The sequence below is a fragment of the Planococcus citri genome, chromosome 5 (genome assembly GCF_950023065.1).
Source record: "Planococcus citri chromosome 5, ihPlaCitr1.1, whole genome shotgun sequence".
Lineage (NCBI taxonomy): Eukaryota > Metazoa > Arthropoda > Insecta > Hemiptera > Pseudococcidae > Planococcus > Planococcus citri.
In genome coordinates, this window is record NC_088681.1 from 54,896,171 (window position 1) to 54,907,565 (window position 11,395).

The window sequence follows — 11,395 nt, forward strand, 5'->3', positions numbered from 1 at the left end:
CTACTCGAAGTGCTGGGTTTGCCACCGTTGAAGATTACTGGAGAATTGGATTTCACACTTCAAACAGACGAAACTGAGAAAGTGACTGCCGATGGACCTGAGACTTCAAATTCAAAACCCTCTCAAACCATTGATATTATCAAATTCTTGGACAGTAAAAGTTTTGTGGGTGCCCTGTTAAACATTGATAAGGATATTCTTAGAAATGCGCGTTTTCAAAAAGCATAATTTTGATCAGGATACCTGGCTATCAGGACTTCAAAGTATGCTATACATATGTAATTATGTACAATTTTTGGAAAAAGCATACTCTAAAACCCCCATAACCAAAATTTCAGTTGCCCAAATTGGTTTTTTAATTTGTGGTGAAATTTTAAGAATTCAATGTTGACCATTTTTGGTGATTTGTATGGCTTTTTAAAAAATAAAATAAATAATAATGCATGCTTAATTGCTTATTTGTAGTAAAAATGATGAAAATTAGTCCTGAAACTAATATCAAATCTTGCCCTCACTTCGTTCGGGTCAATTAAAATTTCATTGCGAAAAATTTTCTAAGGAAATTTCAAGGATGCAATTTATCATTACTTTTAAAAAAGGGCGCTATTGTACGATGAACAATTTATTCACGACAATAATTTTGACGAAAAATTAGAATTTTTTGTTAACTATGCCAAAATTTGATAATTTTAATAAAAATGGGATTTTTTTGAAAATTTTAGCAAAAACAGTTTTTTTTTTAGCAAACTTGGCAAGAAACAGTAACCGTTCAACAATTTTGACAGAAATTTGCCCGGCCTTTTTGACAATTTTACCTGAAATTGACACTTTTTTGAAAATTTTGTCAAAAACGGCCACTATTCAACAATTTTGCCAAAAATGAGACCTTCTCGACTATTTTTCCAAAAATTGACACTTTTTGACTTCGGCAAATTTGGCAAAAAAAAAACATCTTGCGCAGTTCGCAAGATTAACCGACTTTGCTACAAAAATTTACCAATTTACCAAAAATAACCCCAGCAATTTATAACATTTACCTCAGTAATTTACCAGACATTACCTCAAAATTGACCAATTTACCAAAATTTACCGATTTACCAAAATTTACCAATTTACCAAAATTTGCCAAAATTTACCAATATACCAAAATTTACCAATTTACCAAAATTTACCAATCCAATTTACTAAAATTCACCAATTTACCAATTTACCAAAATTTACCAATATACCAAAATTTACTAATTTACCATAATTTACCAATTTACCAAAATTTACCAATTTTACACAATTTACCAATTTTACAAAATTTACCAATTTACTACAATTTACCAATTTACCAACATTTACCAATTTACAAAAATTTATCAATTTACCAAAAATAACTCCAGCAATTTACCAACATTTACCTCAGTAATTTACCAGACATTACCCCACTAATTTACCAATTTTTTATTACCCCAGTAATTTACTTCCAAAGGTTGACACCAATTCAACAAAATAAATTACCCCACTAATTTAACAATACCAAAAATTACCACAGCAATTTACTAAAATTTACCAATTTACCAAAAATTACCCCAGTAATTTACCAACATTTTCAACCAACTTTATTGAAAAACTGAAAATTACCCCAGCAATTTACAAAAATTTACCAATTGGAATACCAATTTACCAAAAATTATGCCATTAATTTACCAAAACAAAAATTACCCAAGCAATTTACCAAAATTTTCGACCAACTTTAATTACGAGTAATTCACCAAAAATAACTGATCATTTTATTTACTGAAAATTACTATTAATTCGCCAAAAAAAAATTATCAAAAGTTACTGGCTATTTACCAAAAACTTGGATGTTTTTTGTTAAAACAAAAATTACACTAAAAATTTTTGAAAAATTTTGATTTTTTATGGCAAAAAATTTTTGGACGGATAAAATTAGCAAAAAAATTGGCAAAAAAATCAACAAAAAATTTTCGCCTCTTGACTCGCGCGGGATTCGAACACCCGACCTCCGGCACACCAATCCGCAACCTACACACCCTAACCACCCCATCTGTTTGTTGGGGGTGAGCCGTTTTCGAGATATAATGGTTTACACAAATTTCAGCTTATCCTTAGCTTATCCATAACGTTGAAACACACTTGAACGTTCATATCTCGTAAACGGCTGAATCGATTTCGACCAAATTAAAAATTTCTCTAGTTCAGTATCAAAGCAATATTTTGCCATCATCAGATTCGACTTAAAGTTCGGAGCTTTTGAGTTCAGCCCGGCACAAATTTATACATAAATTGATATATCTATACACATGAAAAGTGGTATTACGCAGCCCATACCAGATAAACCTCAGACTTTTTGCGGCCCATATGGACTTTTTGCAGCCCAGTGCCGGGCTGCAAAAAGTCTGTTCAGTTTTCACTCCCTACAGACATTCAAAAACAAGCCAACCCGTGTGTATATGAGGCAGAATACCACTGAAGACCTGCATTATCCGATTTTATGAACTTGGCGTTACATGCACGAGCTATTCAAGTACCTCACCTCTCGGAAAGTGAATGAAAACATTTTTTTGATGGCGGAAAAAGTCTGGGGAATATCTAAAAAACATACACTTGAGTGGGGAGCCCTCCTTAAAAATTGAAAATTGAATTACAAGCCTAAATATAAGTCTTTCTTCAACCTGATGGAGTATATACCTTCTTTTAATGGCCCAGCAGTGAGCTGCTTTGAGAACACATGGAAAAAATCAAGCGCGCCTCTGCTAGTGCAAACCAAACGTCGGTCCGCAAAAAGTCAGTGAAATGTCATGGGCTGCGTAATGTATGGGGGCAATCTATATATATGGACCTAAGTATCCTCGACGTCACCATACATAAACAGTACCTTTTGGTCACCAGGCTTTTAAATGCCTCCGGAGGTGTATTTACTTCATATTTGTAACCAGCACAGTTATAATAGTGCTTATACTCTTTTCCCCACTTGATTTACATGCTTTAAGTTTATACAAAAAAAATTTACGAGAATGGTACCAATTTGCCTCCGATTATAAACTGATCTCTTCCGTGACCTTGTGTATTTAAAAAGATATTGACTATAACAAATTGTCACCTGCTGCCTTGCCTAATAGATTACAACTACGCTGGCTACGAATACGAAAATATAACACAACTGGAAGCATTTAAAACGCGGTGACCAAAAGGTACTGTTTATATGCGGTGACGTCGAGGGTATGTCAGTGTTGATGGAACAAAATTTTTAAAATCTGTATACAGTAGGTGTATACATGACCTTTTCGTCACCGGACAAACTTTTCCCCTTTTACGTTTCAGGGGAAAACAAACCGTTTGGACTTGGTATACACAGGGAAACGTCTTCGTCACCGGCAAAACGCCTCCGTCACCGATTTCGGTGACCAAGAGAACGCGTGAGTATATAAAAGGTGACGTAGAGGTACCGTTTGCATATCCATATATATATACTGTCTTATAGTACATTGCGAGATCCGACATATACACAGGCATTGCGAGATCCGACCCAAAAAATTTCGAAAAATGCTAAAAACTCAAATAATAACCCTACAACTTCGTTCGAACGAACGTTGCAGTGTGTAAACAGTGCCTTTCTATGCATTGCCGCCATCAATTTCGCGATCCGCATAAACCGAGATCCACCAATGGCCTAAACCTGATTTGGGGGTGGATCTCACAAGATGTGTCGTTTATCTATTTTCAAAAATTGTATATCTATATATATTAAAAGAATCTTTAAAATCTTGACCCAATCCGCGAGCCTCTCCCACTGGACCGATTTCGCTCATTTTTGTTTTAAAATGTCCCTTATGACGCGTAGATATGTCATGAAACATTTAGAATTCAAAATTTTTTAGTTTTATCCCAAAAAATTAAAAATTCATAATTTTGTACAATTTTAACTTTGAGTTTTCATTTTGCAGCCGAATATTTCTCATTTGCTAGGCATTTTCCTTATCATCAAAATAGTAAACAAAACATCCAGCTTATACTTCACAGCCGACTATTTCTCCTTCTAACTACCCATTTTGTTTAAAAATTTATGATTTTTGAAGGAAGTAAGGAAATCTGAATAAAATGAAAAATGGAAAAAGATAGTAATTGAGAATGAGAGTACATGGATAGGTATATAATTAAATTGAGAAAATAAGTAAACCAGAAAAAAAAAGAAAGAATTGAAGAAAATTAAGGTATGGGCATTTGAAAATGAAAATAAAAAGTAAAGTTGAAGTCATGAAACAAAGAACAAAAGTAATGGAAAATGAATGCATAAGGAATAAAAGAAAAGGAAAGAATTAATGAATTAAACAAAATATAAATTGAAACCGCATCAATCTTGAAAAAAACGAATGAAAACAAAAAAATCAGATCAAATTGAAACCAAAACTAGGAAACAAATTGTAAGAAGAGAAAATGTAAATAAAAACAAAAACGTAGTAAACACTTTATAAACAAACTCAATCGTTAAGAAATGAAGTAAATTGAAATATTTGAAAATTAAAATAAAACCTGAGGAAAAAGGTAATGCCCCCCCCCCCCCCAATAAAAAGAAAAATGTATTTAAGAGAAATAAAACCGAAAACCAAAAATTGAAAATGAAAACACCAAAAACAGAAACTAACAAAAAAACACATTGAAAGTTGAAAAACTTCAAAATGAAAATAAATCAAAATTGAACAAAAAACGAATTTTGCCAAGTTTTGCAAGATTGACAGTGATGAGTTTTACTCAAAAAAAAAATTATTGAGTTTCAAGGTTGTTGTAAAATTCATTATGAAAAATAAGTATTGTTTTTTGTGAAATTTTTCAAGTCAATCTGGAAAAAACTAAATGGAAACAAAAGAAATCAAATCAAAACCAGGAAACAATAGTAAGAAAATAAAAATTTAGAAACAAAAATATAGGTACGTAGTTAACACTTTAAAAACAAACTTGATCGTTAAAAAACAAAAAAAAAAGTGTAAGAAATTAAATATTTGAAAATTGAAATAAAAACTGGGGAAAAAATGAATGCCCTCCTCCCCGAAGGAGAAATGTATTGAAGTAAAATAAATCGAATGTGCTTAAAAAGGATTGCAAAATAAATTTACTTAAAATGAATAAATGAAAAAATGAGCAAAAAAAGATGATAGGTGAAGAGTCCACGGAAAGAACCAGGTAAGTCACTTTTTTTCAAAAATGAGTTTAGGGTTGAATTAGATTTACACTGAGAAATTTATGATTTTTTAAGAAGTGAGGAAATCTTAATAAAATGAAACAAAGGAGAAAGATAGTGATTTGAGAAAGTAAGTAAACTAGAAAACAGCCAGAAAGAATTGGAGAAAAATATGGACGCATTTGAACACGAAAATAAAAAGTAAGGTAAAAGTCATGAAACAAAGAACAAAAAGTAATGGAAAATAAATATGCATAAGGAATAAAAGAAAAAAAATTTACTGAATTAACCAAAATCTAAATTGAAACCGCATCAATCTTGGTAAAAACTGAATGAAAACAAAAGAAATCAGATCAAATCAAAACCAAAACCAGGAAAAAATTGTAAGAAAAGAAAATGTAAAAACAAAAACGATGAAAATGAATTCATGAAAAAATGAGCAAAAAATAAAACAATAAAAAATGATCAGAAAAATTATGGGATTTGATAAATCCAATAAAAAATGAAATATGTAAAAAAGGAATGAAAAAGAATAAATGTCAAAAATTGATGAATAAAAACAAGAAGAAATGATGATATAAAATTGAAAATAATTGGCGAAGAAAATTGGTACAAAAATGGCAGAGTTCAACGGGTACCCGGATCCGCGGGTATTACCCGGATCCGAAAATTATCCGGGTCTACCCGGTTCATTATCCGGGTAGAAAAATTCTAGAAAATGACGTCATTTTGAGCAGTTCATCTTTATATCGCTAGGATCGCTATATAAAGATGAACTTTTTTCGTCACTTTGATTTGGCAACGTCGCATTTTTCATTGTTTTTCACTACCCGGTTCCGTATCCGGGTAACCGGGTTGCTTTCCGGGTTGAACCCGGAAACCCGGTTATCCGGGTACCCGTTGAACTCTGAAAAATGGAACTGAAAACTAAAAATGGAAACCTTCATCAGCATCAAATAAACAAAACGTCAAACAACCTACACCTACTTTTGCAGCCGACTATTTCTCTTTCTAATTACTCATAAGGTTTTTATTTGTTATCATCTTCGGTTATCATAATAAAAATATGAATGAACGAAATGATTTTAGAAGAAGTGAGAAAACTGAATAAAATGAAACAAAGGAAAAAGATAGCACTTGAGACTGAATCGTAATTTAAAAATAGAGTAGGTAGGGTAGGTACCTATAAGTTAATAAATTGAGAACGTATTTGTAAGTAAACCAGAAAAAACAGAAAGATGGAGAAAATTAATATGGGTTTTGAAAACAAAAATGAAATATGAGAAAAAAAAAATCAGCAGTCCTCTCCCTCAAATATAGGTATTTATTTACTTGAAGTGAAATGAAAAGGAATGGAAAATGTATGCATGCCGAGTGAGAGAAATGAAAAAAATTGATGAATAAAACAAAAAAAATGATGAAATGAAACCAAAACAAAAACATAAGTACTTAAATTAAAACCAAAAAATAAATAAAAAATGAAAATCAATTGTACGAGTAAAAAAACTGAATAGAAATTCAAAAAGCGAAAAAAATTGAAATGTAGGTATAGATTTGAAAACCAAAAGCAAGAAAAATTGCACAAATAAAATTGAAAACAAAAAATTGAAAATGAAAACACCTGAAAGTTGAAAAATCTCAAAATGAAAAGGAACCAAAATTGAACATGAGAAAACAAGGTGGAAAAACAAAACTTAAAATTCTAAAAATGAAGTCAATCTTGAAAATACTAAATGGAAACAAATGAAAATTGAATCAAATCGAAACCAAAACCAGTAAATAATTGTAAAAAAAGAAAATTTAAAAACGAAAATATTAGTCAACACTTCAGAAACAAACATGATCGTTTGAAAACAAAAAAAGAAATGGAGGAAATTGAATACCTATTTGAAAATTAAAATAAAAACTGAATAAAATGAATGCCCTCTGTCCCAAAAAGGAGAAATGTATTGAATTAAAATAGGTAAAACGAATGTCGTTGAAAAGGAATAAAACATTATACGTAATTCGCCTATAATGAATAAATGAAAAAATAAGCCAAAAAAATGAAAAATGAGAACATGAAAAAAGAATAAAAAAGAATCCTCAAATATAGGTATTAGTATCCAGACATGTCAACTATTGAATGGGTTAATTTTACTATACAAGTGGACTGACCAACTTCTCAACTATAGTTGACAAGTCATGGGTTAATTTTACTATACAAGTCAACTATGAGTTTTCAGAAACTTCCACCAGAGGGCGCATGGCTTAGAAATCAAGGCGCGAGGACGAACGCAGAGTCTACAGTCAATTTGTAGTGAGTAGAATGTGATGTGCTGGTGGAGATGTATGCAAATACATCGATCTTGAGTGTACACGACAACAAATTTGACTTGAAATTTTTCAGTATTTTATGGGCCTATGGAAAATTTAAAAACATCAAAAATTTTTATGCTGTTCAAGCTTTCTTTTGGTGTCTCAACTTTCTTAAAATTCAAATTACTTTGACTCCATTTTCAACATTTTTCTTCAAAATTTAGCCTAAAAATCTGATTACTTTTTTCAAAACATAGATTTTTCTAATATTAGACTGAATCTGCAAATAAAATTTTAATAAGTGATTTAGAACAGAAATTATACCAATTTTAAAATTTTGTTCACTTTTCTGCATATATGCCAAGCATAGTTGACATGTCTGGTCGCTAGCAAATATATATATATACATATACTTTAAGTGAAATGAAATGAAGAATGAAAAGGAGAATGGAAAATAAAATTTAAAAAAAAGGAACGGAAAATGAATTTTAAAAAAATGAAATGAAACGAACACAGAAAATTCAAAGATCTCAAAACAAAAATCAAGAAAATAATTCAAACACTAAAAAATTGAAAACAAAATCAATTTTGAGAAAACTGAATTGATATTCAAAAAGTAAAAAAAAATTGAAATAGATTTGAAAACCAGAAGCAAGAAAAATTGCACAAATAAAAAGAAAACAAAAAATTGAAAATGAAAACACCAAATATATAAACAGAAAATAACAACAACAAAAAAACACAAATTTGAAAAACCTCAAAATGAAAAAGAACCAAAATTTAACATGAGAAAACAAGGAGCTAAAACAAAACTAAAAATCCTTAAAATGAAAATCAATGTTGAAAAAACTGAATGGAAACAAAAGAAATCAAAACAAAAATCAAAACCAAAACCAGGAAACAATTGTGAGAGAAGAAAATTTCGAAACAAAAATATAGTCAACACTTTTAGGCACAAAACTGATCGTTAAAAAAAAAATGGAGGAAGTTAAATATTCAAAAAGTGAAATGAAAACTGAGAAAAAATGAATTGCCCCCCCCCCCCCAAAAAAAGGAGAAATGTATTGAAGTAAAATAAAATGAAAGTGGTTGAAAATAAATAAAAAACAAATTCACCGATAACAAATAAATGAAAAAGTGAACAAAAAAATAATAAAAAATAAGAATAGAAAAATTATGAGAATTGATAAATCGAATAAAAAATGGAATATATAATAACAAAGGAATGAAAAGGAATAAATGTCAAAAATTGGCTAATAAAAAAATGAAGAAATGATGGTAATAAAACTGAGAACCATTTGCAAAGAAAATTGAAAAACCTCAAAACAAAAAAATAAAATGAAACTGAATCGAAAAATGAAAACCTCGATACCTATGTCCTATATACTAAAATGGAAACAACAACAAAAAAAGGACCTTCAAAATGAAAACCACAAAAAAACGTCATCCTCACAATCTTCAAATGAAAAATGAAAAACCTACAAACAAAAACATGAAATTTTCAAAACAAAATGGAAAAATGAAAACATATACCTAGCTCTAAAATCAAAATTGATATTGATAAAATTTCTATGAAATGTGCCACAAATGCATTAAAAATGGGTTGGAAATGTTATAATGACAAAAAAAAATAATTGAAATCACGAAAAATCAGGATTGATGGTAAGTATTTAAATCTGAGTAAATTTGAAATTAAAGGTCAAAAAATCAAAAATACACTATTTTTTAAGCACTTCAAATGAACATGTAATGTGTACGTAGTACAACGTTCTCCATTGTGGGGTTGGCTAGAGCGGCAGGGTGCTGGGGTTGTCAGATTCAGGGATTTCTACCCAGACGAAGGGATTTTTCACTTGGGGAAATTGTTGGGAGTATTTTGAATTTTCAGGGAAAGTATTTTTAATAATTTGTTGGGGGGAGGGGGAAAGGCGAGCAGCCCGAGCGAAGCGAGGGCGCGAGCTGTGATGGTTTGTAAATCTGACATGGTCACCAAGGCGAGCAGCCCGAGCGAAGCGAGGGCGCGAGCCGAGGGTTGGGGCTGCGGAGCAGCCCAGGGAGCGGAGCTCCCTAGTAAGTATATGAATAGTAGGCAAAACGAGTTCCGGCTGAAAATGTGTGTACATGAGGGTCCCCCAGATCTCACGAGTACCATGGCATATGAAAGAACTTGCGAGATCCGGCAAAAGGATCTCAGGATCTCGCAATGCCCGATTTTATATAAAACGGATCTCGTAATGTATGGTTTTTACATGTATATATAGCCGCATACAGGTAAACTCATAACGTTTTGTATAAAATACAAACTCACGTCCCATCTGTAACTTCGTTACTGTGCATATGCTCGACGCGTCACCCCATAGGCCTGATAGTACTCGATGTTAGGCCGCGTTATATTCGTCAACTTGATTTTTGGGGGCCCTGTGGAAAAGTTGCTCATTGCCGAAACATCAATTTTTCAGGAAAGCTTTTTTTTCAAGTCCTATGCATCCATGTTTTTTGCAAATACTTTTTGAACAAAGCATCCTACAAAAAAATAATCAGCTCTGAGCAGAAAGGAAATTTTATGCTCTACAATTTCCTTCCCAGCATTTTTTTCATAGGATGCATACTTTCCTCGTAAAATCAATGTTAATAATGAAAAACACAAAAATTCGGACCTGTATAATCAACTTTAAATTGAAATTGAGCAGTCAAAAATTCATTTTAGACGATTTTTGACCACGCCATGTGAAAGAGGAGACCTTCAACCACCAGAATCACCAAACTAACCCCCCCCCTCTTTCGCGCGTTTTTACTGAAGGGATTAAGCAGGAATTGTCGGTGATTTATTCAGCTCCTCGGTGGGCAGATGGAATACAAAAAATTGATCAGACTGGACCTTTTTGATCTCTTTTGAACATGATAAATTTTCAAAATGGCTTCTCAACAACCCCAGAGGGTCACAATGACCCCCCCCCCACAATTCTGATCAAAATTACAGAAAATGTAGTCAAGTAGCATATCGATTATTAGTGATTTGTAATAGCAGAGTTCGAATTTTGACGTATTTTTTCGATCTGAACCTTCAAACCTCCTCTCCCCTCTCCATAATAGAGGCATCGAGCAAGGTCAAAATACCAAAAAATTAAAAATAACGCGTGACACTTCATTTTAAAGGTTTCAAGGGCGCTGAATTCAAATACCTATTCACTTATTTTTTGGATTCGACCTCTCGAAGAATTATGAAAATATGGTCTGACATGTGGATTTCTACTAATTCGAGATCGCTGAGTTCGAATATTCCATTATTTTTCAGAATTAGCCCTTCAGAGTATACTCTAAATCGAAAAAATTTTAAATTACTCAATAAGGTAATGTTTCCAAATTGGCGGTAATTTAATGTCCTTCAATTTTTTTCAGACTTTTAGGGAAGATAGGATGGATAAAGGAGGGGTTTAAAATGACACAGCAAATTGTTCCATAATGTTTTCTTTTTTTACGAGAAGGAAGGAGGAGTCCTTTCACTTTATCCATTTTACAATTCCTACTTACTTTTTGTTCGGAAAGTTTGCGATGCTTACGTTAGCATCAGATTTTTTTCTTATTAATTTGAACCACGAATTGAAATAATGATTTCTCAATTTTGAACTTATCAGCCCTGGGAATAACATTCCAAAGTTTTAACACGCAAGATCGCTCTACAATTTTTCTAAAAAACTGTCGAATATTGCGTTTACTTGAAACGCAAACCTGCAATACATCTTGCATGATGTTATGTACCTATCTAATGCACCTACGTCATGCGAAACACATGGTAGCGGCATGATTTTCGCGAGATTCGAGCTTCGCAGCTGGTACTCGTAGCGATTTGTTTATTCTAAGTATACCTAATACCTTATTCATCTAAGAAAATATTACGAATGATGTTTT